Genomic DNA, 11,540 nt, shown 5'->3' on the forward strand with positions numbered 1-11,540 from the left:
GAGAAAAAAAAGCGGGTGCTACAGAACTAAAAGAACCAAACATAACTGAAAGCGAACTGTCCTGACAGTTGTTGAACCAAATAAAAGGAAAAGGTATAACGGGGAACTAATGTACACAACTCACGTAACTCAAACATACAAATGCTGTAGCACTCCTATCTAAACTAACAAGGAGCATATGACTGAACCTGCTAATTGCTAGCGTTTATCTCCCCCACGGACACTAGGTTTACCAGAATTTCGCAACACAACACCGGGCAGCTCAGCTTCACCTACGAGCTGCCGCCGACATACTGCGTGACTGACTCTTCTGACAGCTCTCCCTGTCAGCATGGTAGGAGGAGTCCTCTCGTCCTGGACCAATCCAGCAGCTCCTCGGACAGCAGGCGGGCCCAACCCCAGAACCACGGAGGAAGGATGCCTCTGATGGCAGACGGCTTACAGCTGTTCCTGATGGAAAATCAAGAAAGGAGGAGGAGCGCAACGGCCCAAGGCCGTAACAGGGGATTATAAAGTGTCTATCAACCCATGGCTGGAGGTAGATCAGTACCCCATTCCAAAACCACAGGATCTATTCACAAAACTTGCAGGAGGTGAGAAATTCACTAAGCTTGATTTGTCACAAGCCTATCAACAAGTAAAGTTAGACGAGAGCTCTAAGCAATACTTGACCATTAATACACACAAGGGGCTTTATCAAGTAAACAGACTCCCCTATGGTGTAGCAAGCGCTCCTGCAATATTTCAAAAACTAATGGATCAAGTTCTTCAGGGCCTTGATGGTGTCATTTGTTACTTAGATGATATTCTAATCACCAGACAGGACACAGAAACGCACATGAAAAACCTGGAGCAGGTGCTTAAAAGACTGAAAACTCATAACCTACGGGTTAACAAAGAAAAGTGTGACTTTTTCCAGCACAGTGTTTCATATTTGGGACATGTCATTGATGCTGAGGGAATACACCCCATGCGAGAAAAATGTGAGGCTATTGCTAAAGCAGCAGTTCCTACTAACACGACTCAACTTAAATCATTTCTCTCATTGTTGAGATACTATGGAAAGTTTATACCTACTCTTTCTACCCTGATAGCACCTATGACTGATTTGCTACAAAAAAATGCTAAGTGGGAGTGGTCTGCATCATGCCAGAAAGCATTTGAGGAAGCTAAAAAGCAGCTTATCTCTAACAGAGTTCTTGTACACTACAACCCAGGGCTACCACTCATTTTAGCGTGTGATGCTTCACCAGTGGGGGTAGGAGCAGTGATATCACACAAGATGTCTGATAGCTTTTGCCTCTAGGATGCTAACAAAAGCCGAAAGAAACTATTCCCAGATAGAAAAGGAGGCATTAGGCTTGATTTTTGGGGTGATGAAGTTTCATGAGTATTTGTTTGGTCGTAAGTTTACGCTAGTAACTGACCACAAACCACTACTGAAAATCTTGGGTCCTAAAACAGGTGTACCTCCTTTAGCAGCAGCTATGATGCAAAGATGGTCTCTGCTTTTAGCAGCATATATGAGATCCAGCTATGAGATCCAGTACAAACCCTCTGGACAGCATGGAAATGCAGATGCATTATCCAGACTGCCTGTAACAACTGACAGTTTTCCAAAACCCACTGTAACAACTGACAGTTTTCCTAAACCCAATCCAGTGTTTAGGGTATCCTATTTAGACAGTTTGCCCGTCACAGCAAAAGTTATAGCACAAGAAACAAAGAGAGACCCTGTGCTCATAAAGGTGAAACAGTACATTTTGTCAGGATGGCCAAAGTATGTACCAGAGGCAGTGCTACAACCCTACGCGAAACGAAAGTTTGAGCTCACATTGGAAGATGACTGCGTTCTCTGGGGTTTCAGGGTGGTCATACCAGAACAACTACAAGGCAGGCTCTTATCAGAGTTACATGATAGTCACTGGGGTATGGTGAAAATGAAGGCTCACTCCAGAAGCTTATTTTGGTGGCCAACACTTGATGAGGACATAGAAAGTGAAGTAAATCTGTGTGACATATGTAAGCAGCAACGTAGCATGCCAGCTACAGCGCCTGTTCACACATGGAAATGGGCTACGGGTCCATGGGAAAGAATACATCTGGATTTTGCTGAGGTTAATAAGCAAATGTTTCTAGTTGTTTTTGGATGCATATGCTCGCTGGCCTGAGATATGCCATGACATATGCCAAACACAACAGCCAGTAAAACTATTGAAGTTTTGAGAATCTTATTTGCCTCATATGGGTTGCCAAAAGAAGTAGTCACAGACAATGGACCTCAGTTTACTTCAGCTGACTTTGAGACATTTCTTCGGCTGAATGTGGTTAATCACATTAAAACTCCAGCATATCACCCAGCCTCAAATGGCTTGGCTTAACGTCTGGTTCAAAACTTTAAAAAGTCTTTAGCAAAGAACAGAGCAGTAGGTGGCATGTCATTGCAGCATTGTATTGCTAATTTCTTGATGAGTTACAGAAACATGCCACACTCTACAACCAAGAAAACTCCAGCAGAGTTGTTTTTGAAGAGACAGGTCCGCACTAGGTTATCCCTAGTTAAACCAGAGGTATCACAGGTTTTCCAACCAAGGGATTTTTCTGAACAGTCAGATAAAAACAAGAAACTCGGGTCTTCCTCTGTAGGTCAAGCAGTGCTTGTAAAGAACTACAGGGGAGGAGAGACGTGGCTTGATGGTGTGATTATAGATGTCTTGGGTCCTGTTACATATTTAGTAAATGTACAAGAGATATGTGTAAAAAGACATGTAAACCAAATGTTGGATGCAAAAAGAAAGAAGGTGACGACTGAACGGACTGTGACAAACACTGAGGGAAACTGGGATGGTTATGATCATCCAGAGGACAATGCACAGAACACTGACGCAGTAGCTGATGTGGATGAACAGACACTTCAGGACTCTCAGAGCTCAGAGGAACCTGACGGAGCTCTGGAAAATCCTGCAAGCTCCAAACGTTCAGAGCGCCCCAAGCGAAATGTGCGCCCACCTCAACGCTTGGACTTATAATGGAATTTCTAAAAGACAGTTCATGGTGTTCTGGACTGTATATGATCTCTATGCAATCGTTAAAGGCACACAAATTGAACAAGGAAAACTTGTGTGTAAGTGTTCGTAAATTGGGAATTTAGAGATGGCAAGTTGTTATGTCTCTTTTTGAGAAATATTTTGTTTTGAATAGAACATAAAACAATAAGAAAATTGTTAGTTTTAAGCTACAGGGGAGGAGCTGTGGTGTTTAAAGAAAATGTGTAATTGTAAGAAAACCAGGATGCATTGTTAAATGCCAATTTGGGTTTAAGGTTGAGCGTTGTTAGTCATAACCACCACAAGAGGGCGGTAATGCACCCTGGCATGTTCTGTGTGTGACAATGTAGCCGGACAAGAGAAGGAGACGTGACATGAAGACGGCATGAGATAGACGTTAATAAACCAAGCCGCTGTTTGCAAACCTGCTCCTTTCTCCTGTCGTTTTTCACCTCTGAGCCAACTTCCACTACATCTGTTATAAACACAACAAGTTTTATCTGGCTTCATAGATAAATACAATTGAGTGTCATCAGCGTAACAATGGAAATTAATACAGTGCTTCCTAATAATATTGCCTAAGGGAAGCATGTATAATGTGAACAGTATTGTCCTAAGACAGAACCCTGAGGAACTCCATGGTTAAACCTAGTATGCTCAGAAGAGTCATTGTTGACATGCACAAACTGGAACCTGTCTGATAAGTAGGGTTTAAACCAGTCCAGTGCTGTCCCTTTAATGCCAATACAATGTTCCAGTCGTTGTAATAAAAGCTTGTGGTCGATTGTGTCAAATGCTGCACTAAGGTCCAACAAAATAAGTACAGAGACCAGTCCATTATCTGACGCTATGAGATGGTCATTAGTAGCTTTTCACCAGAGCTGTTTCTGTGCAATTTCTGTGGAAATTGGTCTATAGTTGGCTAAAACATCTGGATCTAGAGTGGGCTTTTTAAGTAAAGGTTTGATTACAGCAATCTGTAAAAGCCTGTGGTACATAGCCTGTTACTAGAGAGAGATTAATGAGATCTAACATTAAGGAATTAATTAAAGGTAGAGCCTCCTTGAACAGTTTAATTGGAATAGGATCTAAAAGACATGTTGATGGTTTGGATGTAGAAACTATTGAAATTAGTTCAGAGAGATGTATGGGGGTGAAAAATTCTAAATAACCATCTGGTCTTACAGCCATTTCTAAAGCATTTGCATTCGATGATACATCTGTGACATTTGTAGAAAGGGCCAGATTAATTTTTTCTCTAATCGTTATAATTTTATTTGTAAAGAAGCTCATGAAGTCGTTACTGCTCAGAGCTAAACGAATACAAGGTTCAACAGAGCTCTGACTCTTTGTCAGCCTGGCTACAGTGCTGAAGAGAAACCTGGGGTTGTTCTTGTTTTCCTCTATTAAAGATGAATAATATGTTGTCCTGGCATTACGAAGAGCTTTTTTATAAATTACTAGACTATTTTTCCAAGCGTCATAAACTTCCTCTAAATTAGTAGAATATACCACTTCCTTTCCAGCTTTCGGGACGCCTGCTTTTAAGTCCGCAGCTGGGAATTATACCAAGGAGCAGGTCCTCTCTGAGATAGAACTTTGTTTTTTACAGGTGCAACACTATCAAGTGTTGTACGCAGTGAGGCTGCAGCATTATTAACAATATAATCCACTTCTGTGGGGGTAAAATTATAATATTTCCCTTCCATTTTATCAGTAAGTGGTGCTAAAGTAAATAGAGAGGGTATTATTTCCTTAAATTTAGTCACCGAATTGTCAGACAGACATCTACTGTAATGATATTTATTCTTACCTCCTATACAATCTATTGTTGTAAATTGAAACGTTATCATAAAATGGTCAGAAAGAAGAGGGTTCCGGGGAAATACTGTTAACTGTTCGATTTCTATGCCATATGTCAGAACAAGGTCTAGGGTGTAATTAAAACTATGAGTTGGTTCATTTACATGTTGAGAAAACCCAATTGAGTCTAATATTGAATTAAAAGCTGTCGTAAGGCTGTCACTGTCCACGTCACCATGAATGTTAAAGTCACCCACAATAATCACTTTATCTGAGCTGAGCACTAAATCAGATAAAAAGTCCGAGAATTGAGATAAAAACTCAGAGTAAGGAGGACGATATACAACAACAAATAAAACTGGTTTCTGAGCTTTCAAATCTGGATGAGAGAGACTGAGAGTAAGATTTTCAAATGAACTGTAACTAGGTTTAGGTCTCTGGTTCATTTTTAAGCTAGATAGGTAAATTGCTGCCACTCCTCCTCCTCGGCCCGTGATTCGAGGAACATGACAGTTAGTATGACTAGTAGGAGTTGATTCATTTAGACTAACATATTCTTCCTGCTGCAACCAGGTTTCAGTCAAACAGAACAAATCAATCTGGTGATCAGTTATCAAATCATTTACTAATAGAGATTTAGACGAGAGAGATCTAATATTTAACAGACCACATTTAATCGTCCTGTTTCTTCGCTCAGTTGAAATAGTGGTATTACTTTTTATTAGATTTTTATGGTTACTATGTCTTTTGTTTATTTTTGAATTGTTTAATTTATTGAATTTTGGTGGTCAGGGGACAGACACAGTCTCAATAAAGCTAACTGAATTACTGGAGGGTGACAGCTGAGAGGAAACTGCAGAGGTGTGTGGAAAACTACAACTCTGCATCCTGGTCTGAACTCTGGGTTGTCATGCTTTAGGACAGGGGTAGCCAACACGGTGCCCGCGGGCGCGTGGTTGCACGCAGAGACCATGTGAGTTACCCCAGACATGTTCTAAAAATAACACTAGTCACCATGAAATTCCTTATAAAAAAATTGGAGTTGCTGTTCTTTTAAAATCAAAAATACTTACATTAATGCAGATTTTAAATTACAATATTTGTTATAATTATTATTATTATTATTATTTTTTTACAAAAACGTCTTCGGTATAAATGAACTTTGACCTTGTCCAAGTCAAAGTTCGCTGCGCATGTCCAACTATACGTCACCCTGCTGAAGCGCCCGGGCGCAGACACTTTGGGAAGCTAGATGTGTTTTTTTTTTTTTTGTTATTAAACTTTTTATTCGAAGAAACAGCTCATACATGTTGCTCTTATTTTGTATACATCTCGTCAAGTCTTAACAAGCTGATAAGGAAAAAAAAGAAAAAAAATAGGACAAAACAAAACAAAGAGGGAAAAAAAGGGGGGGAGAGAAAGAAAAATAAAATTACAAAAATCTCAATGGGCGTCCTCAGTGTTTGAAAGGTGGGAAATTATCATGGTAACTAGAAAATAGCAGTAACAGCCGTAAAAATAAATGAGTTTGTCTGTCCCATATGCTCCTTCCTTTATCTGTGATTTCTCCTGAGAACATTATCTTATCAGGGGTGAAAACAGCATTGACGAGCCACATCCGCCCAAATGATAACAATAAATATAGATAGATTGCTGCATACATTTATAACACTGACCAATAGTAGTTTAATTGCTGAACTGAAACAGAAAACAGAACCCGGTGAGTGGAGTCAGAAACTAGGTTTTTTTTTTTAATCACTTTACCCAGCCTTTTGCCTATAAGTTTCTAGATAGTTTATCCAGATTTTCCAGTAACTTTCAAACTTATCTTGTTCAAGCCTAAGAATGTATGCTAGCTTCTCCATTATGAAAATGTCCTGAACCACTTTGATCCAATCCTCGACTGTAGGAGAATCTTTTGCCAACCATTTCCTTGTGATTGCTTTCTTACTCGCTACTATTAAAATATTATACATATATTTGTTTTCAGGTCCCTTCACATCATCCGGTCTTAGTCCCAGACATAAGGTCTCGAATCCTGATGGAATCACTATTTTCATAATTTTCTCCATGTTCAATTTAATTTCTTCCCAATATTTTGAAATGACCGGGCAGTCCCAGAACACATGAAAATGTGTTGCCTTACTCTCTCCACAGGATCTCCAGCAAAACGTACTTCCTCCCAAAGCAATCCTTTGAGCTGGAACTCTAAAAAACCTAGCGATACTTTTCCACCCAAATTCTCTCCAGGACAGAGCAGATGTACTTTTCCACTGTTGACTAATTATTTTCCCCCATGTTTCCATCTGTATTATGGTGTTACTCTCCTCCCATTTTTCCTTTATATATGCAGTATCGTCCCTTACTAGCTCTTGTAACACCTTATAAATTTTCGATATGTTTCCACGTCCAGGGTCTGACCTGAGGCTGAGTAGAAATATTTTCGCTATACCTAGATTAGTTTGTTGCAATTCTTCCTTTTTCGTTATTTTCTCTAGGTAATGTCTTAGTTGCAAAAATCTATAAAAATCTTGATTGGTTAAATCAAATCGATTTTTTAGATCTTGAAATTGTCGCAGTGTGCCTCCCTCATAAAGATCGCCATGCTTTATTAACCCCTTATCAGCCCACTGCTTAAATCTTGCAACCATCCTGTTTGGTAAAAAATCTGAGTCATATCCTATCCATCTTAAAATCCAGTATGGTTCCTTGGTCTTGTTTTCACTGACTACCCTGTGCCAAATCCTAACTGACATTTTTCTGCATGGGTTTATATCTTTTAAACAGGAATACAGCCCACTGTCCCCTATAACTGCTTGTAATGGGATATTGCTAGATATCTGACATTCTATGTCTTTCCATTTCGCTTTATAGGAAGGATTGCAAATGTTAACCAAAATTTTTATCTGCACCGCTTGATAATTTTTAATATTTGGGAGAGAGAGGCCTCCTTTGTCTTTTGCTAGCTGAAGAGTCTTACAGCGAATTCTTGGCCTCTTCCCCTGCCAAATGAATCGAGAGATCAATTTGTCTAATTCCCTAAATTTCCCCTCTGGAAGTTCTGCTGGTATGTTTTGGAACAAATATAATAATCTGGGTAGCACGTTCATTTTTATTGCTTCCACTCTCTGTCCTAATCCTAGAAAGGGAACTAGATTCCACCTGGTCAGATCAGATTTAATTTTGGAAAATAGGGGGTCATAATTCTCTGATAAAATCATGTTCGGGTGTTTTGGGATATTCACCCCAAGATATTTAATTGACTTTGAATCCCAACTGACTTTAAATTCCTCTCTGATGTCTTGGTTAGGAGAATAATTAAAAGTCAAAATTTGTGGGTAACATTATCAGGGTATACCCTGATAATGTTCCATACTCCCTTAGAGTTAAAAGCAATTCTGAGAGGGAAGTGGATGGATGCCCCAAGTATATCAAAATATCATCAGCGAACAGGGCAATTTTGTGTTCTTTTTGGGACACCATGATCCCCTTTATCTTCTCATTCTGTCTTATCCATTGACTCAAGGGCTCTATAAAGATGGCGAATAAGAGCGGAGACACAGGACAACCCTGTCGACATCCCCTTTCTAGTTCAAAATTATTTGATAATCCTCCATTAATCCGAATTTTAGCTATTGGTTTATAATGTAGAGCTTGTATTATTTTAACAAAATCCTCGTGGAACTTGAACCTCTCTAATGTCTTATATAAGAAAGACCAATCAACAGAGTCGAATGCCTTCTCTGCGTCTAACCCTAACAGCCTCTAAATTGCTTTCGTTTATATGGTTAATAACATGTAATGTCCTCCTAATGTTGTCCTGTGCTTGCCTCATTCTAATGAACCCTGCTTGATCCAACTGTATAATATATGGAAGTATCATTTCTAAGCGTTTTGCTAAAATTGATATGAAGAGTTTATAATCCTGATTCAACAAACTAACTGGGCGGTAATTACAGCAATCTGTCTTGTCTTTACTATCTTTTGGTATTACAGTTATAATTGCTTCCCTCCAAGATGGAGGAATCTCTCCTTTTTCAAGGACCCAGTTGAATGTTCTCAGGAGTACTAGCGATAAAGAGTCACTGAAATTCTTATACCATTCCCCTTGTACTGTCTTCTCTGCACTCACGATGCATAAACAGTCAGCTAAACACCTTTCCTTCACCATGACTCCATAGACAGTATCCAAGTTTGTCCACAGGTTTATTGGCTAAGAAAGGGTGAAACTGAAATAAAAGGCAGAAAATACAATTATGGTCAGGCTGCCGTACACTAGACAAAGGGTTACCTAAACTGGCTTATGAATACAAGCAATTTTCCATTAATATGTTAAATCTGTAACTTAAATGCAAATAACAAAGACAATAATGCACTCATCTTCTGACTATCACAAACAAAATGTAATCATAATCAGCCAACATAGACGGCTCTAGTGCAGGCAAACATTATGCATATCAGCATACCATTCTCAGTTTAAAATATTATTATCTGTTCAACACCCATGCAAGAACACAACTAAACATGAGACAAGACATACATACTTGCGATGCTGCCACAAAATCTAACGCTGGAGCAGATGGATGCAGATAACATCAGCCTGTCTTTCTGACCACATTCTCTCTCTCAGGAGCAGAACGCTTCCTGACTCAGGTCACATGACATGAACAGATGATCAACTTAGAAATTATCAAGAACGGCCACCAGGAGGTGCTACAACTAACAGAAATCTTAACTGTAACAGAACACTCCCCGCCTGGCGTGATTGAACGCCACTATACAACAGACAACATGCCTATGCTTTGTTAGCAGGAAGAAGAATAACCAGTTCAGTCACTGGCCTCAATAAGAGCTTAGTCCCGTCTCTCCTGGAGACTTTGACTTCTACTGTGCGTACTTTGCTGTCCGCACTGGGAAAAGTTTGTGTGATCAGTCCTAACAGCCACTCATTCTGTTTCAGCTGGTCATCCTTGATGAGCACAACGTTCCCAGTTAGGTTGACTGGAATGCCACTTTCTCCGTGGCTGAAGAGTGGCAAGATAATGTCTTTTCCATTTGTCCCAAAAGGTCTGAGCCAAGTGCTGGACTTGGCGCCACTGGTGTTTAAAAAGGTTCTTGTCATTAAAGTCACCAGCAGGGGTGGAAGGCAGGCTTACCTTCTGTGTAAGAAGAGTGGCAGGTGTCAGTATCAGTGGATCATCCGGGTCGGTAGATACCGGAATAAGGGGTCTGGAATTAATAATGGCAGTCACCTCTGCCATGAGGGTAGTGAGTACCTCATGGGTCAACTTAGAAGTTCCACGCTGGAGGAACATAGAGTTGAGGATCTTCCTTGCCATCCCTATCATCCTCTCCCATGAGCCTCCCATGTGTGAAGCATGAGGAGGGTTGAAAGTCCAAGTACAGCCCTGTTCAAGCAAGTACTTCTCCACAGACCTATTGTCAATGTTGGAGGGAATCCGTAACTCCTTACAGGCACTGATGAAGTTTGTTCCCCTGTCCGATCGAATGGATGTCACTGGGCCCCTGATGGCCAGAAAATGTCTGAGAGCATTGATAAAACTTGAAGTATCAAGAGACTCAATGATTTCTATGTGGACTGCTCTCACGCTCATACAGGTGAATATCACAGCCCATCGTTTACTTTGTGCAAGACCTCCTCTTGTTTTGCGTGAGGAAACTGTCCACGGTCCAAAGACATCCAATCCGACATTGCTAAATGGAGGTTCTTTTGATAGTCGATCAGCTGGAAGGTTAGCCATCTGCTGTGTCTGGAATGATCCGCGGAGCCTACAGCATGTCACACAACGATGAAGGATGCTGCTGACACATCTTTTGTCACCGACTATCCAAAGGCCAGCAGCACGTACTGCTCCTTCAGTGAGAAGTCGTCCCTGATGGTGGATTTGAGCATGGTAATGCCTGACCAGAAGTGTGGCAATGTGATGCTTACCAGGGATGATAAGAGGTTTCTTCTCATCTTGCTGAATGTCTGATTCTGCAATACGTCCTCCAACTCTTAGGAGTCCATTAGTGTCAATGAAGGGATCTAAAGCCCTAATCGGACTGTTCTTTGGAAGCATCTTTTTTCCCCGAAGACAGGCAAACTCTTGAATGTAAGTTTCCTCCTGCATAGCACGGATGATGGTGTCCTTGGATCTTGAAAGTTCTGCAGGCGTGAATAGTCTTTGACAATGATGCCAACCTTTGCAACCACCAGTCTCGGTTGCTGAGTCTTTGTGGAAGAGACGTGCGATGTGAATCAGCTGCGCAGTAGCACAAGTCAGAGACTTCCAAGTGGATAACTTGGAGAAACGCTGGGATCCGAGTTGATTATTGAATGTGGTTGTGCTTAGTGTGGAGACTTGTGGACGTATCTCTGTGTCCAAAGAAGGGTTTACAAGTTCAAAAACATCCTTCTCCTGAGGGCCATTTTGAGGGTGTTTCAAGAATTCAGGCCCACGAATCCAGGTAGTATCAGAGAGACGACTGGCAGTGACAAACCGCGTAGCTAGATCTGCTGGATTTTTGTCTGTAGGAACATACTGCCATTGCTCTGGGCGAGAGGATCGCCTTATTCGTAAGATCCTATTGCTTACATAGACGTAAAAACGTCTGGTCTCGTTGTAGATGTAGCCCAGTACAACCTTACTATCAGTATAGAAGGTTGTGTCATCCAAATGTATGTCA

This window comes from Amphiprion ocellaris, chromosome 16, assembly GCF_022539595.1.
Source record: "Amphiprion ocellaris isolate individual 3 ecotype Okinawa chromosome 16, ASM2253959v1, whole genome shotgun sequence".
NCBI classification, from domain to species: domain Eukaryota; kingdom Metazoa; phylum Chordata; class Actinopteri; family Pomacentridae; genus Amphiprion; species Amphiprion ocellaris.